This window comes from Lotus japonicus, chromosome 1, assembly GCF_012489685.1.
Source record: "Lotus japonicus ecotype B-129 chromosome 1, LjGifu_v1.2".
In the NCBI taxonomy this organism is placed as follows: Eukaryota; Viridiplantae; Streptophyta; class Magnoliopsida; order Fabales; family Fabaceae; genus Lotus; species Lotus japonicus.
The window spans coordinates 129,147,392-129,153,391 of record NC_080041.1 but is presented as its reverse complement, the minus strand read 5'-3'; positions in this window follow the sequence as shown (position 1 = coordinate 129,153,391).

Below are 6,000 nucleotides of genomic sequence, written 5' to 3'. Positions count from 1 at the left end.
AAATAATTGGAGAGAGATAAAAAAAATGTCTTGAAAAATGTTTCATATTTTCAAAAACTGTAAAATCGATCAAGGGAATGTTTGATTGCAGTTTTTGTTTTCTAAAAAAATAAAATAAATTACTAAAAAGAAAATATTTGTGGAACACAAATGAAATATTAAATAAATATTTTTCTTTATTTTAAATTCAGTCCTAAGAATTAATATTAATAAATTATGTTTCTACTAGAGCAATAACTTATTTTTTTATATATACTTATATGCTCTCTTTTTTCACAATATTCTTTCACTCAAAACTCCTGTACAATTGTACTTCTATCTCAGAATGTGATCTATACACACCTCCCCACCCTCACTAGTGAAGAGAAATAAGAAGAGAACTCCCAAGTTAGCATCGTTCTTTAAGAGGTGTAGGTTACCAGCTGACATAACTCTTGTTCATGACCAATTATACCACATTTAAAACAAAACTCTTGTAGTTTCACATGTTTTATCATCATAATTTATGCCTTGAGTAGATTCTTCTTGGGACCTAGAACCTAGTTGGTAAAGGCTTTATTGATATTAATATTGATCCTTACCCTCAAAAAAGGTATCATGAGCAGACCATCCACTTTAGGGTTTTCTATCATATTTGCTATTTTAATAACATTCTTTGTAGACATTTGATCAATAGGTAGTCCGTTAAATTGCCAAGAAAGCTAACAAATCCAAGTTAACTTCAAAAGTAGATACATATGGTGCTCAATTGTTAGCTCGTCAAGTGGCCCATTATTTGCCAAAACTCCCGGTTGTTTCCTCCTTTTTTTTTTTTTTTGGTCAAAGGTGTGTTTGAATTAAATACCCAAAGGATAACCCAACGACACTTCATCATGTAAGAATAAATCTCAAAGGAGGAAATGCAAATACATAAGGAAATAAAGAGTTTACCCAGAGCAATAATACTTTATATAGCATTCTTGTCCAGATCTATAGCATATTATCTAACCTATAATGGTTCTTTTAGCAATATCATTTTTATTTATCTTCCCCTGTTTGCAGGTGCAAAGGTCGAACCATCTAGTTCCTAGAATGTATGTCTACTTCCTCAGTTGGGTCTATATAGGCTATGAAAAGGGTTTCACTATCTACTGATACTGCACTATGTGTTTTTCATTTGACAGTTTCTTGCTAAAGAGTATTTCGAAATCCAATTCGCAAACTCTCAACCAAGCATGTAGTTAAGAGCATCTACATTTATCCATACGAATTTCACTCGACCATTATTGCTTCCCAGTGAAAATATGATCAAGCCATTGCATTGCAGGAGAATATATGATCTAAAGCAGAATCAAGATATTTTTGGTAACAAATGTGAATGCCCATACTGGGTTTATACTTTATACACATTACAATGTTCTACAGAATACCTACTTTTAATCAAATACATTACAGCACAAGAAGTTGGGGTTTGTAATGCTTGCTTGAGTGAAATTATCATATATAATTATTAAGATTTGAAAACCAAACAAGAAGCGATTATGTGGATACATAGCTAGCTAGGTCGAAAGGAAAACACGAAGCAACATAAGTAAAACAAAAAACCAGAGAATCAGAAGCGAAACCCATAAATCATGAACTATCGAGTAATGCAGAGCCCACCGCACGGTGTTCACCTTGTGCAGATCCGGTGGCACACAAGTCAACAGACAAGGACGAAGACAGCGACACCGCAGGTGAGACTAGTTTGTAAAACTGAAACCCTCAGTGTCTAAATTTAAAAGGAAAATATTCTTATCTTTTTTTTAAGAGAGAAAATATTTATCTTTTTTTAACATAGGTCATAAATAATAGGCTAAAAAACACTTTTGGCCCATGATGTTTCAAGTTTGTGCAAATTCTGCCCCTACTCTATTTTTTTCGATATTTCTATCCCTCATGTTTTCAAACAGTGCACCGTCTACCCCTCCGTCAGTCAGACGTTAAAAAACTAACGGAATGAGCTGATTTGGTTTTTTTTATTTATATTTTTTTGACCTGCCACGTGGAAATTACAAGTGAAATTGAAAAAAGAGGACATTGGAGAGTCAAACTCAAGACCTGTAAGGAGCAAAACATGCATTTAGCCAGTTCAGTTACATACATAATTGATATATACATTAAGCAAATTTAATTTATATAAATCCTTGCTCATCATTAACTTCATATACTCTTCTTCATCTCTCTAATCCACTCAGGAACCTCTCCTGAGAAAGCCTGACTGACGGAGGGGTAGACGGTGCACTGTTTGAAAACATGAGGGGTAGAAACGTCGACAAAAATAAAGTAGGGGCAGAATTTGCACAAACTTGAAACATCAGGGGCAAAAAATGCTTTTTAGCCTAAATAATAGTATTAATTCAAATCGGGCATAGAATTGTAATGAACTCGAAGGATTGGGTCCGGAGCCAGGCCAGAGGCAGCATGGCACGCTGTTCGTGGCAATTATTTGGGGGCTTTGGCGTTAGAGGAATATCACTATTCTAGGTGAGAATAATTGGAACGTGGATATTGCCCTTCGGTGGATCCACCAGGAGGCTTTGGATTATGATAAATTTTTTGCCTCGGGTTTGAGCTCATTGAGTGATGGAGCATCACCTACGTTGTGGAAAGCCCCTCCTCATGGTGTTTGCAAGCTGAATGTTGATGGTGCGTTCAGTAGTGAGAAAAAACGAATGGGAATGGGTGGTTTGGTTAGAGGTTTGTTGGGCAAGTGGCGCTTTGGATTCATGGCAGACAATCGTGATGGTGATCCCCTTTTGGCTGAGATTTGGGTTCTACAAGTGGGAATCAGGTTCATGTGGGATGCAAGTATTCGTGATGCAGTGTGTGAAGTGGACTGTCTGGAGATTGTGCATGTTCTTTGTCAAGGCAGGGAGAAGTTTCACGAGCTAGCTTGAGTTTTTGGAGGTTAAGAAGCTGTTGGAGAGGTCTTGGAGAATTCAGATTGTGCATGTTTCTAGGGATTCTAACATGGCTGTTGATTGTCTTGCGACCTTAGGCTCGGAGAATCTGTGTTTGGCTACTCGTTTGGAGGACCCTCCCCCTCAGCTTCAGCCTATCTTGGCTAGGGATATGTTAGGTTTGTAGTCTTTTTCTGCTTTTGTTTTAATTTTCTGATGTATCTTATGAGAAATGTAATCTTATGTGAGGAAATGAGAATAAATCACGACCGTTCGATATAACAATCAACGGTTAAGATTAAAAGAATTTAATGGTCATGTGATTGTCAGATGATCACTTAAAAAAGTCACATGACTTAATGTTTTAATCTTGACCGTTAATGGTTAGATCTAACGGTGGTGATTTATTCACATTTTCTCTCATAAGGTTACCTTTTTCATAAGATACATCCTTCTAATGAAAAATCCCAGTGGACCGCGTGGGCTTTAATTTTAGGATCCTTGCAAAAATGCTTTCTTACTTACAAACAGCAACAGCAAGTGACATGCATGAAAGTCAAAGCACAGCAAGGAAACCTGCATCTGCAACCCATAATAAATTCTGCAGCCTGCACCATTCTCCTTTGCTAGTAAAGGATTACATTCGAGTGCAGAGGATCTCAACATTTTAAGATGATTAAATTTATTTAGATCGATAACATATAAAAAGCACTTCTCCAACTTTAACCATGTCGATCAAAAAGTTGTACACGTGCATCAGGTCTTAATTTCACTCACCTCTCCATTGCTTTTATTGAGCTGGGCCTTGACTATGGGCATGTTTGTGTAGGGCATGCATGTGTATTTCTCCACCTTTGCATTGTTTTTACACGGTACCTTTAACATGAGATAATTGTTCGGGATCAAAAAGAACAATCAAACATATACTATTTTTTTATGACACATCGGAATGAGGAATTGTACCCGCCAGTAATCAATCCCTAAACCTCTCCCTACCCAACTCATATGTCTCCTAACTTCTACCACTTGAGTTATTCTACTGGGACAAACATATACTATTTGAATCAACATAAACGTGAAATCATCCATTTTTTATTTTAAAAAATTTATGGTAATGGAATAATATCTCAGTCCAAGACATAAAATTGTCAGGTTCAAAGAACACTTACAGAAAACTTAACTTACCTCACCACAATAAGACTAACAGAGTTTCAAACCTACGACATGTTAAGTACACGACTCGGTCATACTCCACTAAACCAACCTTAGGTAGTTAGGTTATTTCACCCATATTTTAATTGTGTTGAATATGACCAACAAATTAATGATGCGTAGCTACAACTAGCAAGCAGGTGGGTTAGGGTAATTATTGGGCTTTGTTGTATTGTAGTCCAAGCCTTTTGGGCTTTTGTGGATAAGTATACTTAATTTGGGTGTGTCCACTCCACATTGCAAATATCAAACCATGCCATAAAAAACAAACCCGGAAAAAAAGCTTTTAAAGAACCCCCACTTAATAAAATCTACAATAAAATACATAATCACTGTTTTGGTGAAATATTTTACATAAATAGATATCTAGAGTTCATATTTTATTTGAAAATATTGTCAAATGCTTGAACAATCTATGATAAAACAAGAAATTGAATCACGGGGTTTACTGGTGAAAGGGGTAATAATATTTCGTGTTCATTTCCTTGTTGCTCCTCACGTTACATTCCAAAAAGTACTGCGTCTCCACAAGATTTGAAACAATATTCTGTCACTTAATTAAGATACCATATCAAACTTTATTTGTACTCCCATACAAAAGTTTATTAGTGGGTCCATTTTGAAAATGATAATTCGAGGAAACGAAAAGCCAACTTTATTATTAATTTATTACTTATTTTATTACATTGCATGCAACAATCCCTTTTCACACAATTTTAATTTTTTCTACATATAAATATATACTGTTTGAAAAGTGGTAATCAAAAAAGAATCTCCCTTCTTTCTATGCTTTTGCATCCTCTGAAAAATTATCTCATTGCTAGGTACCTTTACACATAAGCTCATCTTTTTTCTTTTGTTAATCATTTCAAGGGGAACTTTTTGAACAAAAAAAAAAGGGAACTTGAAGTTCTAACCCTTGTTTCTCTAGCGACGACTAGCGGTCTAAGTCAATTTCATAGGGCTAATTCCTAAAGTATTGTTTGGTGTAGGAAAATAAGAGTGAAGAGAAAAAAAAACATGAGAAGAGAGAAATATAAATAAATTTTATAAGTTATTTAGTATGATAGAAAAAGAAGAGGAAATAAATTATGTTTAAAAATAATTACATTCAATATTTTTTTTCCTGGAGTTAAAGTAGTTAAATGCGCAAAACAAGAAAAAAAAACATGTACATATCTATTTCTCTCCAATTTGAGATGACCTAAAAGTAGTGGAGCCCACTCGCATTTTTCGTGACATTATTTCGCTAAGTGAAATCGACTATATAGAACACAAAATACTATTGAACTTAATTTAAAAACTAGATAATGAGGAATATTATTGAAAATAAGATCATTTTTAACAATATATTTTCAAGTTTTTCTTGTCTCCCTCTACACTTCTTCACATGACTAAAAATCATGTTATCAACTCACTAGTAACTCACAAGGCATTGTTTGTGGATATCTATGTACCATCTTAATCGACTTTCTGTCAGCTTCCTTATAATATGTGTTAGCCCAATATCTACTCTAGTATGCACATTAAGTATCTTATCATTTCTAGTGTGATCACTCTCCCATATTAACTCAAGACCGCCAACTCTTTTCGGTTTTCAAATCACATTCCAAATAACCCAATGAGTTTTCTTTCATCATTACTCATCCTCTCCCCAAACAAAAGAGCAACAAAACTTATCCATATATTATCATAAATCACTAAAGGTAGAGTGGAAGTTTACATGAAGTAAGACAAAATAGATTGTAAGACTTTGCTTTTCCACTTGCTTACTATCTACTTAGCTCTTTTAGTAACATAATTGTAGTTATCTCTCCTTGAACGATTATTACTAAGAGGAACCTAAAGTATTTTTCCAAGTCATCCG